Source organism: Cupressus sempervirens, chromosome 3, assembly GCF_028749045.1.
Source record: "Cupressus sempervirens isolate cs-2001-9-10 chromosome 3, ASM2874904v1, whole genome shotgun sequence".
Classification (NCBI taxonomy): Eukaryota; Viridiplantae; Streptophyta; class Pinopsida; order Cupressales; family Cupressaceae; genus Cupressus; species Cupressus sempervirens.
In genome coordinates, this window is record NC_143120.1 from 236,088,594 (window position 1) to 236,104,237 (window position 15,644).

Consider the following 15,644-nt stretch of genomic DNA (forward strand, 5'->3'; position numbering starts at 1 on the left):
CTTTTGAACATCTATAGTCCCAAAGCACTATTTATTCCATCTCTTAACCCTATATTTCACATGTTGAAGCCTCTTACTGAAAGTATACATGGTCATATCATGATCAGGCATTCCTCATACCACTAATCCACCATAAGATCAGGTAGAGACAAGTCTCTGAGCCACATCAACTAGAACTTGAAAGAGGGATTCGTGGTGACTCTGTATGGAGTGATGAAAAGCTTAACTAGCCAGTGATTCGATCCCCTCCAGTCAAGAATTTTAGAACTGGTGATCCTCCTATTGTCCATCTAATAACAAGAAACCAAAAATCTATCAAGCCTTTCTGAGATAGCCTCACCACCACATCTTTGATTATTCCAAGTAAAGACACCATTAGTTGGCTTCACATCAATAAGAACCAATGAGCCAATCATATCTCTGAGAAAATTTGAGGATTGGTCTAGCCTAGCTAATCCTCATCTTTTTTCTCTAAGCTAATAACTGCATTGAAATCACCTTCCATAATCCATGGAAGATAAGGTTCCAAGGATTGGATAAATCTAATATGGTTTCATAACTGAGATTTACCTAGAAATTTCATAGGAGCATAAATATTGGATAAGAAGCACCTTTCTCCATTCTCAAAGCTAGTGGCAATCAAAGAAATGGATGAATGGCTAGAAATCCACCAAAGTGGGGAGACTTTCCTTAGGTCCCAAAAGTAAGCCACCCCTCTTGAACTATTCAAGATACCCACCCCCTACCAAGAGCCTTGGGGCCAGATATACATAGCACAATTAGCCAATCCATCCAACGAAAGTTTACTTTCCTGAATGAAGACCATATCTGGAGACTAGGATTCAATTAATCTACGAACAACCTTTTGTCTGGGGATTATGTTCAACCCCCTTACATTCCATGATAGAACTATCATTTGTGGGGGTGAGAGAAATGAGAATCAGTGGGTCACACAAACCCAAACTCAATGAAATTTTCACCCATTATCTTCACTTTCTCCTAATCAGTCTTCCTGCCACTTTTTGACAGTTTATCAAAGGTCCCTTTTTGAAGTGTTTTTGATGAATGCCTAGAATAAGGGGAGCCTTATTACTTTTTGTAGAATAAGATGTCCCCTTAGACCTTAGGGGGTCAGTGGCCACCAAGACTGGGCCCTGCAAACCCTATGATCCACGAAGATCCTTGACATCCTAAAGTGGAGGGGGCAAATCAATATCCAACTACTTGGCTTGTAGGTCTCCTGTAACTAGAATCTGATCCTCTCTCTGCATATCTCCTTATTGAATCTCATGCTAACTTTTGGCATTAGAAGAAAGCTCAACTGGGATGCCTTCCTCCTAGACCATATCTCCAAGAGCCTCAAATCTGTTAAAGGTGTCATCAATCTGCCTATCCATCCAGGTTCTCTTCTTACCTTTGCCCTTATTACAAGATTTAACCTACATAAATCCCTCACTATCAACATGTCCATTAGATATTATGGCCTTTCCCTTGTCCTCCCTAGGGGGACTTGAAGCATCCAAGGAAGGGATCTTATACCTGGGACATATGTGAAGAAGATGTCCATATTCATGGCATATTTTGCATCTAAATGGTAGGGTCTTGTAGTCCAACTGTTGAATCTAGGAAACAGATCCCATACAAATCTCTAAAGAATCTGGCAATGAATTATTTAAGTCAACTTCTACACAAATATGAGCAAAAGAAATTACCTTTCGATCTTGAGTTTGTGTAGCCGATCCCACAAGTTTTCCCAAAAGCATTAAGATTGAGTGAAGAATATCTTCCCTCCAAAACTCCAAAGGAAGTCTTGGCAAGCGTACCAATACCAGAACCTAAGAGGGGATTTCCTCAATAGAGTTAAAGCCCATGTGCCAAGGCTTGACGAATAGCCCCACCTGATTAAAGAAATAAGGGCCACCTTCAAAGGCCTTATTCCTATCTGAAATGCATGAGAAGATGACCATAAAGTAATTATTAGCTACTAATAGTATTTCCATATCTCCTTTTGGGTTCCACACCTGATGGGCCTAGGAGTCCAACACAGGAAATGAAAGATGAAGGCCCAAAAATTTGCAAATAAGAGCATGATTACTCCAACACTCAACATCCTCTGAAACTTGTTCAAGTTGAAGGACCAAAATTGGCCAGACCTCAACTTTCTATAAACATCCATTAACTTTTTGTTGTCAGAGCTTCCCATTAGAAGAGGATTCTCCTTCCCCCAATTGGGATTTACCATTCTGAACCTTACTACTGGCATGCACCCTTGAAGTTGGCTCACCCATCTCTAAATCTTCACCCAAAGGACAAGGAAAGGTGACACCAATGTCCCCCATTCACCCCAATCCTGGATAAAGCACACAAGAAAGGAAAAATGTGGCAATAGCCCCTCAATCCTACACTACCATGGGTTCCAACCAAAAAACTCAGCAAGGATCACCAAAAATGAGTTGTAGCAAAACACCTGTGGCCAAAAAGTATACCTACGCACAGAACTCCACCATATAGTAGTCAACATCAGTCAAAAATATGTGTGCCATGAACTAGTGGGAAAGACATCATAGGGAGGAAGGAAAAACACAAGTCATCCTAGGGCACGCATGCCCTAACAAACCTAGAAATGCCTTCAGAAGCCATTGTTTTGGCTTCAACCTCTTCTGACCTTTTCTCTAGTTGCATCGAATCCACTACTGATATTAATATTAAATAAATAATTGATTTTAGACTCTTTGGACTCTCCTCTAAAATGGTTTATGCATATATTTGGATATAAATTATATGTAGTTTTTCAATGTTGGCTAGTTTTTGGGTTACTAGAATGTGGGTGGTAGGTCGCATTAGTTAAAATGTATTTTATGTGATTGGTTTATGCATATATTTGGATGCAAATTATTTCTAATTTTTTAATGTTGGCTAGATATTGGGACACTTTAATGTGGGGGTTTAAGAAATTAAGAAGGGGTAGATCAAAATATATTTTATCTAACTTGTAATGTTTTGCCACATTTTCTTTATTCTAGGCCAGCCCTCAATTTTAACTATTTTAAATTGCAAAAAAAATTATTGTATATTATTAAATTATAAATATAATCATAATAAGGAGGAATTACAATAGAACTAAGTAAACTAAAATAAAATAAGAGTTCAAATAAATAGAAATAATAGCATTGCATTTTCCTAATTTATTAATGGATGGAGTTTTTCACAGTCAAAAATTACTTTGAAAAGTGACTTAGATCTAGATTTAAAACTAAGACATTTGTGAAAGAAGAGGGAGAGATCTTATTTTTGTGAGTTAGATAATTCTCAAGAACTTTTTTTATCTTGCTAATCATAGATATTACAACAAAGAAAATGAATAATTGTCCTCATTTTGTAAAAAATAACCTCGACTCGGGCTATTAGCCGTTATTTTAATGCCCACAAATAATTTCTCTATAAATCACTTGGGAGCATCTGCATACAAACACCCAATAAAACATATTTTTAACAACTTTCAACACATTCAAACCTAGTGAGTTGCATACAAATCCCTCAAAGGTTGAAGGATGGCTAACTAATTAAGCTCAAAATAAAATCATTCATCAAAATCATCTTAAGCATATGATTACTTAAATTATTAAACAAATTTCTTCATGTAAAAATAAATATAACAAAAATAATGAAAAGTGGATGTCAATAAGATGATGGATTTCAAATTATAACTCTTAAATTCATCAGTGAATCAAAATGAATTACATGGTTGATTGAAGTTTGATATTTCAATCAACAAATAGATAAAATTGATTACACTTGGAAATGTAGAACCTAGAAATAACATGCTTTCTCATGAGAAAAAATTTGAGAAGTTTCTAAATTGGTAAAAATAGAAACAAATATCATAGTAAGTGCATTTTAATAACTAAAGGACAAAATTGAAGACCAATATCAAAATTGGAAACTTACATAAGGAATTTAAAAATAAAATAAAAAATTAGTACAATATTTATAAGTTTCTAAATTGATAAAAATAGAAACAAATATCATAGCCACTTGCATTTTAATAAGGAAAAAATTAAAGAATCAATGTCAAAATTGGAAACACATACATAAGAAAATAAAATAAAATAAAATAAGTATATTTGAGAAGTTTACAAATTGGTAAAAATAGAAACAAATATCATAGTCAATTATATTTTATTAAGTAAATGACAAAATTGAATAACAATGTCAAAATTGGAAACTTACATAAGAAAAAAATAAAATGAGTGCACTATTAGAAAATAAAAAATCAGAAAAGTAATCACAATTTATTGAGCAAAAAATAGCTAGAAATAATGTTTTCATGGGTGGGGTCGACAATTTCCCTACAAGGAATTGTAAGATTCCCACATATAAGCCTATCGACTTAAATTAGTATTAATGAGGTTTTAAAATTTATTATATTCTATTTTAACAAGATTCTAAATTAATATAGAAATATAATTATCAAAATAGAAATATATCTAAAAAGAAAGAAAAAATAGAAACATGTATAATATAAAATAAGATATATTTATCATACATATATTATAAAATCACATTAATGTATATTATTAAATAAAATATGAAATTACCTATAAGAAAATTTGATGGTTTAATAATAAATTTACTTATCATATTAATGGTTTTCTAAAATTTTAGACTATCAATTCATTCAATCTAACAATTTATGAACTTATCGTATATGGTTCAAAAATGCAAAAATGGCTAATACCACCATCAAATTCCAAGCATGCTGCTACTCTCTTGCCACTGCCCTTAAATTCCTTGACAATATAGATGTATTGCTTAGAAATATTTAGTCTTTTTCTTTGTTGGTAAAAGTGACAGCTGAGGAAATGAAGAGAAGAATGTTTGTGCTAGGTATCTGCGTGCGGTCGACGAGCTAGGGCAGCCATGCCCTAGCTCCTTTCAGTGCTTTTTGTGTGTGTTCCAAAGGGGGGAGGTGTTTCAGCTTGCGTGGGAGAAGGTGTCTGGTCTTAAACGTCTTATATTCATAGGTAGATCTCTGTTGTTGGGTCAGTCTGCGGGCAGTGGGGTCGTTGGTTTGTGTGGTGCCTGGTAAGTGGTCCCCTGCGGTGATCACTCGAGGCCGGTAGAAGAATGTCTAGGGGTGAGCCTTCATGGGCTACACCTAACATCATTTTGCATGAAGCGAAGGACATGCATCCACCAAATCAAGGGGCGAGGGTGTTTGATAATGCCCTTTTTTCTCAGAGCTTAGGAGTTACAGCATCAAATCTGTCTAGCAGTTCTCGGATCACAAAGATTAACGGGTGCCTGGAGCGATGCAAAGAAAGACCTAAATTGGTAATCCCTTACGAGATGATTGCTGAGGATGTGGAATACTATTCAAAGCATTTGTTGTACTATAAATTTTTGGGTTTAAGAGTGTCCCTCCAATTTCTATAAAATTGGGCTCAGAGAATTTGGGAGCCAGAGGGTGAAATGGAAGTCACGTTGCTTGCAAACAACTTCTTCATGGTTACATTCACCTGCATGGCAGATCGTAATAGGGTATTTGAGGGCAGGCCCTATTTTTACAACCAGGTTGGGCTATTTGTTAAGCCATGGCATGCAAGATTTAACCCCTCTAAGGAGCTTCTGAATCGGGTCCTAGTGTGCGTTCAGCTACCCAGATTTCCAATAGAGTGTTGTCGGGAGGATGTTTTCCATATGCTCGCTTCGATGTTGGGGAAACCGGTAGGGTCCTCAACCCAAACCCTTGGTAAGAGGGTTATGAATTTTGCTCGAATTTGTGTGGAGATTGATTTGAGTAGACCACTGCTGGATGAAGTTGAAATGTGCGCAGGATCACATTCTTGGGTCCAGCAACTCGATTATGAGACCCTTCCCTTCTGGTGCCGACTTTGTCATGAATATGGCCACCTGCTGCGTAGGTGCCCGAAGGCCAAGTCAGTGGATCAGTAGCCTTCCCCCCCTCCTCGTAACAGTCTTGGTGCTGATAAAGGGAAGAAGCCAAATTCAGGAGAGGAAAAGGATGTTGAGGGCTTTGTACAGGTCAAGGCTCGCAATTGTAATAGAGGTCAAAAGAGGACTTTGATGGAGAGACAAGAGGAGGATACCTTTAACAGATTTGAAGTCCTAGATGAACTAGGGCAGCAAGAAGTTATTCTAGGATTTAGTAGCATGGATCAATTGGTTGCGGAGCTTGATTAGGACATTGTCTCTTCCGACCCTCCTCCTGCTCCACAGGTTGAACCTGCTATGCCTATAGTCACTGATAGGCAGGCAAGGGCTCAGGTGACTCTAGGGTTAAATGTTGATCGGGGATAGGAAGTAGTGGGCACTGCCCTTCCTGTACAGAGTGTTGTTTTAGATATGGATAAGCGTGGCAAGTCTTCTCCTCACTTGGGTATTCTTCAGAAGGATGGCAAGAAGGGGGTTTCTGAGAAAAGTGGTAAAAGTGGACGTAAGAAGGACATAGAGAAGATTAAGATGATTGGGGAGAATCTGGTGGAGTAAGGAGCTATCAAGACCTTGGATTCCCATTTCTCGGCTCCCTAGAAATGATCATTATTTCATGGAATGCAAGGGGCTTGAATAGTGGCCCTAGACAAAAAATTTTTCGAGAACTGGTTAGAATTCATTCTCCTGATGTTCTTTTTCTTCAGGAGACCAAAGTTTCTGTTGAGTGTATGATGAGTATAGCTCCTAAATTGTGGAAGAATGGTCAATGTCAGTGCATTGGAGCTTAGGGATCTTCAGGGGGGGTAGCATGCCTTTGGAACCCACGAAAGATCCAACCTATGTGGTGGATATCCTTTAGATCATCTGTTTCCCTGGTCTCTCTATGCTATGAGTCGTGTGAGTCTGTTCTTCTCTCCAACGTCTATGCCCCTGTTGAGCTCCAAGGTAAGATCCTTACATGGAATAATATTCATTTTTTTCATGGATTATTTCCTTATTTTCCATGGATTATTGTTGGAGACTTTAATGATATTCTTGATCTCTCTGAAAAGCGGGGGGGGGGGGGGGGTATTGCAAGACTTGAGCCCTCCTCCATGCTTCTTCAGGATAACATTTCAACACTCAATCTCATAGATATCAAGCCTAGTAATGGCCAGTTCACCTAGAATAATAGAAGAATAGGAGACAATTACATCGCTAAACGATTAGATCGTTTCATGGTATCCTATTTTTTGGGTGGGTGGATTGTGGTCATCCAGGTTTGAGATATTAGACTGGAGAGGATCAGATCACTGGCCCATTAAGTTAGTTATCTCCTCCAACCGGCTGCCTCAGAAGCCACCTTTTAAATTTTAGCTTATGTGGTTGAGGGACCCAGATCTTTATGGCTATGTAGCTGAGTGGTGGAAGGATGGTAGACCTGCCTTTGGTACAACAATGTATATTTTTGCTCAACTCCTACAATATGTTAAATATCGGCTTAAAAGATGGAACAGGTATTGCTTTGGAAATATTTTCCAAGAAAAATATGCGGCCCAGGCTAAGTTGAATGATATTACTAGGTTGTTAAGGGAAGATGGGGTGTCAGAATATTTGTTGCAGGAGGAAGCTAGGGCTCTGTAAACTTTGGAGGAGTGGTATCTGAGAGAGGAAATCTATTGGAAACAAAAAGCTCGAATTGAATGGCTTCAAGAGGGTGATAAGAATACTACTTTCTTCTTCAATTTAGTTAAGGCCAAACAACATGGTAACTCCATATCAACCTTGGTGAATGTTAGGGGGGAGATGCTCTCTTCTTCTTAGGATATTTTCAGCGAAGCTGTACAATATTTTGAGTCTTTATTTAGGGAGGCTTCATAGGGGGACTCGATTGAAGAGGCCTAGGTCCTCTCTTGTATTCCTTCTTTAGTCTCTTTGGAAATGAAAGAGCATCTTATGAGTGCCATCTCTTTGGAGGAATTAGAGGGGATTGTTTTCCAGATGAAAAAAGAAAAAGCTCCAAGTCCAAATGGATTTCTGATTGAGTTCTTCCATGAATTTTGGGATATTATCAAGATAGATTTACTGGTAGTTGTTCAAGAATCCCAGAGGAACAAGAAAATGCTTCGAGCTCTGAATTCTACTTTCCTTGCTCTCATCCCCAAGGGGAAGGGGCTAACCGGATAAGTCAATTTTTCCCTATCTCTCTTTGCAATGTTATTTATAAAATCATATCTACGTTGATAGATAACAGGTTAAAAAAGTGGCTTGCAATGTTAATTTCTGAAGAACAGAGTGGCTTTGTGACGAGGCACCAGATCCTGGATGGGGTGGTTGTGGCGACTGAGACTATTCATTCTATGGCCAATTCTAAAGACAAGGCTATGTTCATTAAGTTGGATATGGCTAAGGCATATGACAGAGTCCATTGGTCATTTCTCCAAAGGGTTCTAGGTGCCTTTGGTTTTGAGGAGGAATGGATCTAGTGGGTTATGAGTTGTGTGAATTCAACTTCTTTCTCAGTCTTGATTAACGGGGAACACTCTAATCTCTTTGGTGCTTCTCGGGGATTACGGTAGGGCGATCCCCTATCTCCTTATTTGTTTCTTCTTTTGGTAGAAGGTTTGGGTCGGTTGATAAAAAATAATGTTGAAGGGGGCTTTATTCAGGGCTGGCAATGGGGAGGAGGTCTTCTTGTGCAATCTTACCTACAGTTTGTGGATGATATGGCTTTGATGGGCATGGCTACCATTCGAGAGGCTTCTAATATATACAAAGTGTTGGATGTTTATCTTGCCGCTTCATTTTAGTTGATTAACGAGGAAAAATCTGCCATTTTTTTCTTCAACACTCCACCTTCTATTCAAAGGAGAGTCGCTCATATTCTCATATTCCAAATTGGAAGTCTTCCTGTGTTCTACCTTGTCATTCCTATCTCTGGTGGTAGGCAATCTAAGGAATCATGGCAAGTCATTATTGACAAGTTCTGGGCCAAAGTTACTCATTGGACCCACCGCTGGCTATCCTTTGCTAGTCGGGTCCAACTGATTCAATCAGTGGTTCAAGCTCTTCCTCTCTATAGGAGTATGGTTCAAGTGGCGCTGATGAGCTTTGTTAGGGAACTAGACTCCTTAGCAAGACAATTTTTATGGGCTGGTAATCTATCTTCAACCAAGTGGAGTCTTGTCAAATAGGAGGTTGTCTGTAGCCCAAAATAGTTTGGTGGTCTTGGTTTACGACAATCAGTGCTAACTGGTACTGCTTTGGCTGCCAAATTGTATTGGCATTGGTGTGTGGAACAGGATCAGGTTTGGGCTAGAGTTTTGTCTCTGAAGTACCTTCCAGGGATCCCCCATAATGATATCCCTCGGTATAGCTTGTGCAAGAAAGGCTCTGTGATTTGGAGTACTCTCAAGAAAGGGGTTGTGCTCATTAAGGGTGGCTTACATTGGATCTGCAAAAGTGGCTCAGAGGCTTAGTTCTGGCATGATGCTTGGGATGGGTATCCTCCCCTGGTTGTTCAGTATCCTCATTTGCGCATGTTGGCCTAGAGTTTCTATGATGCTGGTTGGTCAAGAGTGTGCGACTTTAAATCTTTTTCCCCTTAGGGTCAGCTAGTGGAGGCAAGGTGGAAGAATCTGGAGAAATGGCCTATTTTTGGTTTGAAAGTGGAGTGGGCTGAGCTCCAGTACATCCTTTCGGGGTGGAACTGTAATGCCCTTATGGGTAATGATGTGTTGGCCTGGTCCCCTAATCCCAAGGGAATTTATACTATTTCCTTTGGTTATTAGGAGTTGCTCTCCCAACAGCTGGTGGGAGGGGAGGTTCAATGGTGGAAGAAAGTTTGGAGTCAATTTTCTTGGCCAAAATGTAACTGCTTTTACTTGGACCTTGGTTTGGAATAGGTGCCTGACTTGGGACAATATTCGGAAGAGGGGTTTTTCCGACCCATCAAGATGTATCCTTTGTAGTAGTGAGGAGGAAGACTCTGTGCATTTGTTCTTCCAATGCTCTTTCACTCTATAGCTATTGCATTTCTAGTGGGATGTTTGGAAATGCCCATGCACTCACACTTCCTCTCTGGCAGATTTTTGGTTGAGACTAGGGAGGCCCCCATCCTTGGCTCCCTTCTTGTAGAATGTTTGGTATACTGGACCTACCTTTTTGCTATGGCAAGTCTGGCTAGAACGAAATCGAAGAATATTCTGAGGAGAAGCTTTGGGCATTCAGCAAGTTTGGATTAGAATTTTGGGAATGATTCAAGACATAGTCTTAGAAAAGAGTGAGGTGGTGATGCCTCTTGAGAGGGATGATGCTGTAATGGTTGACAGGTTTGGAATACAAGGAATTTCTCCGAACTCTGCTTGTGCTAGGAGAGGCAGAAGGGTGAAACATAAAGTCCAAAGGATAGGGAAATGGATGACCCCTCTGGCTGGCATTTTAAAAGTTAATACTGATGGTTCGTCTAGGGGAAATCCTAGGCCTGCTGGTATAGGTGGGATTGGTAGGGACTCTTATGGAATGGTGGTTTTTATATTCTTAGTCAATAAAGGGATGAAAACTATTAATAGAATGGAAGGGTTGGCTATTCTTTATGCTTTGCAGAGGGCATATGCTCTTGGGTGGCGTAAGGTGATTTGTGAATCTAACTCTCAGGTTCTTGTGAATCTTCTCCTTGAGAGTAAGAGTTCGGATGTTAGTTGGGAGTTGTCTTTGATAGTGCAACAGATTTTACAAGTTAGTTCTATGATGGATTCAGTGTCTTATACCCATATTCCAAGGGAGCGAAATAAGGCAGCTGATAGTTTGGCAAAATGGGCATCTGAAAATATAGATGGTTGGCAGATTGATGAGTGGGAGCAGCTGCTAGGTGAGTTACGTCAAGACTTGGAGAGGACGTTGATAGAGGATGTAAGTGGAATCAGGGAGAGTTGATTTTGCTTCTGCGGTTTTCTTGTGGTTTCTAGTGTCTCTTGGGGTTTAGGCCCTATTCTGTTTTGTACTGCTTTGCTCTCTTTTTCAATAAAGTTTTTACCCCTCTTTTTTCAAAAAAAAAAAGTGACGGCTTATCATAATAGATTTTTGATAGATTTTTTTAAAGAGATTAATAAATATTATTTATTTAAATTCAATTTATCAATATTTATTAATTTACTTAAAAGATTTTTCCAAATTCTATTTTATTTTAATTCAAAATTCTAAATAATCACATTTGTTCACATAATAAGATTATATTTATAAAGAAAATTATTATAAGCATCTATCAACTTATAGTTGCAAGTACAAAAACATGCAAGTTGCAACTACTAGTATTTTTGTAATTGCATACTTTTTCTAAGCAATAGTACTTCATTGCTATAAAATCATTGTGTTTCACAATTACAACATGAACAATTTGTCACGTCCAAAAAAAAAGAGAAAATGCAAGGAAAGGAAATAAAAGTTGAAAATATGAGGTATACAAATTGACAAAAGTATTTTGAAAATGTTTAATATAGTAATTATTATATACTTTCTCAATTGATAGCAAGTCTATAGAAATTTGTCAAGGTTTAGTAGGAGAAGTCAAAGATATATTTTTTTTTCTTTTTTTTCATCATTTTTAATTTAGTATTGTAAACATAGAACTATGATCAAGGACAAAACCTTAACTTGAGTCAAAGCTCCAACTGTAATGCATTATTTTTAAAATAATATTATATGAACATATTTATATTTTTATATGCATGACTTTAGATTACTATTATTTATTGTGAATTTATGAATTTTAATATATGAAATTTTCAATAATATATATTTAATATATTAATATATAACATTTAACTATTTATTATTAGCTATTTTTTAACAAATCAAATTTAAAATACTTTTTATTTGTAGAAATATTTAATTTAATCAATTTATATATATATATAAATAAAATAAATAAACTAAATAGAATTAATTACCTACACTACCATTGGTTGATAATTTTATAGAAATAAGTGAGAACAAATATCTTATAGATGGTTATAATATTAATTTATTTTCTATTAAATTTTAATTAATTCAAATTCATGAATGAAAGAAAGAGGCACCCACCCCAAGTAAGCCTTCATGTATTGCCACATTTTCCCCAAGTTCATTTCAAATTATTATATTAGCCTAATTGGAAACCTAATATGTTAGATTTAAATTTCATTGGTTAAACATGCAATAATATGGGCAAAACAATTATAAGACTTCTGCATATTTATGAAATTGTAAGTATAATATTCAAATTTATTTAGTCGATAGGCTATGTGTGAGAAGCAAAATTAATTTTTATTTGGAAAATTGTTAGCCTCTCACCGAAAAATTGTCATCCCTTATCGTTAATTATTTTCTGACAGATTTTCAACTAACTCCTCTTTTGTTTCTTATTTTTTCTATTTATTTAGTTTAATTAGCTATTATCTACACTATAAATCTTGGTTTTTTCAAAAATTGAACTTATAAATTGTAACTATAAAACAATAAGATATGTCATACATTATTTAAATATTTCTATTTATTTACCTTAATTAGCTATTATCTCTATGTTAACTCTTATTTTTAAATATTATTTTATTTTAATTAAACATTATTTAATAATTTAATTTATTCACATAAGATTTTATTAAATTTATAAATTTTAATTTATTTGGGTATGTGCAGGATCATGGTGTGCCAAAAAGTGGTGATCTGAAAAATATGTAGTTCTAAAATGCCTTCAAGAATTTCAAAATCTATTCCAACTTTTTTCCCTCCCATCCTGATACCAAACCAAAAAAAAAAAAACTTTATAAGAGCTAATATATCTTTGGATACCAAACTTAAATGGTAAACTTAAAAAATGTCTTGAAAACATGTTTTTGGTATGTGCTTGTGTGTTTTCTACTTCAAACATGTACCTGATGACTTTTTTTCACCCAAATTTGATGAAATGAAAAGCATTTATTAAGAATGTTCTCAGCTATCTAAAAATATAATTTCTGTCAAATTACGAGTTCAATAAGTAATTATTACTTATTTTCTAATAGAGTTACATATAAAGTGTTGATTGACACACTGAATGAAAAACAACTATAACTTTCAAACGGTACAACATTTTTGAAATCCAAAAGATGCATCACAATTTATGCTTCTTCTACTATAAGGGAAAAAAAGAAAAATTTAATTTTGTAGAGTTTTGAATTAGTTAATTTGGTCAGACATGAGATTTTTTAATTCTAAAAATACTATAGTAGAAAATTCATAATTAATTATTTATTTAGAATAAAAGTACCCAGAAATATGTGTCACATTTCGGCATGAGTATACTTCTTATATCTAGAATCTTATTAAAATTTATTATCATTTGATTTTGATTAAGGTGATCAAACATACATCTACTTCTTATTTTTGTCTTGAATTTTTTGTACTATTGCATTAAAATTAAAAATTTTGTCCAATCATTTTAATTTATTTCAAAATAAGGCATAGTAGTTAGAAACTAAATTCAATATCCTAGAGATTGTTTTCTCTCAACTTTTGGATAGAAAGTTCATATCAACTTGAAAATTGCACGTCAAGTTGACACAATCCTAATTTATTTCATTGCCACTGAAGGGTATAGTTTGTTGAGCATGATTCTGTACATACCCATTTCTACTATTAAGACTTTCTTGTTAATTAATTAGTTAGTTGTTATCTTCACTTTATGTAACTTTCGATTTTGAAAATTGATTGAAGTTTTAGATTTTTATTTAATTTTTAAATTATCTAGTTTAGATTTTTAGATTAAATATTAATGTTTACTTTAGTGTGGGAGGAGTTGATATTTTTCTATAAAAAAAAATTAAATTTTTCATATTCATTTTTCATAATAGATTTTTTAATGAAGATTTTTTTTAAATGTTTATTTTATTCATACAATCATTGCAAACACAAAAACTTGTAATTGCTAATTAATAAACTATCAAAATCTGTTATAACCAATTTAGTATTTTATTTAATAATACGAATACATGATATAAATTATATGATGCAACAATATGTATATTTCTATTTTTAATTATCACACATTTAATTTCTAATTTAGAATATTTTTAAAAAGAATATATGATTTCAAAACTTGTTTTACTATTGAATAAATATATTTATATGATTTACTATTTATATAAATATAGAAATTATTTGAATTTTTTGCATTTTTAATTTTTAATTAATGTTATTTATTTTTATTATAAATAGAAGTTTCTATTCATTTTTTTTATCGATAAAAGGGCTGAAGCTTATATTATTCAAAAAATGAAATTGTTCTCCATTCAAATAGATACTAGTAGGAAAGAACACGGAAGAAAACCTCTAAGACTTTTGTCCTATACTCTTTTACATACTTAAAAGGGGCATACCCCAGTATTACAAATTTTATTGAACTTTTGTTTGAATGATCTTTGTAGAAAATTTAATATCTTCCTTGCCATCAATTTAACCAAGATGTATGTGTTTCAAGATGAATTTTGATTTGAACAAATGAGCTAACCATCTTGCTATAAAAGAACAGAGGAATCTATAAAAAAAACACCTAGCTTTCAACATTCTTCCATAAACTTCAAGCAAATTAAATTGTTAGTTTTGCATTTTAGATACATTTCTGGTCTAAATGAATTTTTTTGAACTGATATTAATATAATCAGTAGCTTGTTATCTGTCTTTGCAGTTAAAGAAAAAGAGTTCAATGAAGATCTAGAATCAAATAAAAGGAAACCTTTAATGATAGTACTCAAAAACCAAACTAATTATTGTAATAGCAACTTATGTCCAATGAAAAGGGACATGCTTGTGAAAACGGTCAAAGTTTATAACTCTCAATATCGCAAGGAGAGATACCAAATGAAGAAGAAGATAGAATTAGGTTACTAAGCATCTAAAATGGGTCTCAATGTGAACAACCAATAGAAAAGAGAAGAAGAACGCATAGGGGTGAGGGAAAGAATAAAATGATTGATATAGACTAAATTATTACAGTTACATTATTGAATCAGCCAGCTCATATTCTTACTCAGCAAAAAGCAAGTATTGAAGCGAAGCAAGTGGAAGCAATGACCAATGGATTCTATAGTTAATGTATATCCTAAATTCACCAGTATAGTAGAGGAAGCCTTTGAAGAATTCAAATTATTTGCTCAAATGAGCTTCTCCTATACAAGCACTTCCAAAACATTGAACAAGATATAGGCTTGACAAAGGATATAATTGAAGCAAATTGGAAAGAAATGAATGTTGTGAAGTATAATGTGTGGTAGATTGAACACCTCACACCAATAATCACAACATCATAAAGTGATAAAGAAGAAGACATTAACAATAATGAAAGCATGCAACAAAATAGTGAATGGTAGCTCTTGTTGCGGGTGGGGCCGAAAAACAATGCTTTAGTACCTCTATGAGATAGAGATTAGGTTTGTAGATATCCACAAAAGATCTCCATGGGTTGAACATGCACCACTATATGATAATAACCCTAAATATGCATAAACAAAATAACAATATTTTGCCTTACATACAATTATCCTTCATAGAAAAAACACCAATGACAAACCATTATACATGATTATCCAAGGAACAATAAGCACCAAAATATCATACTCAATCCATTACATACGACATTCTCTCAACAACAATGATTCACATCATACATCAAAACTACTTGCACTGGCCCCAATAGG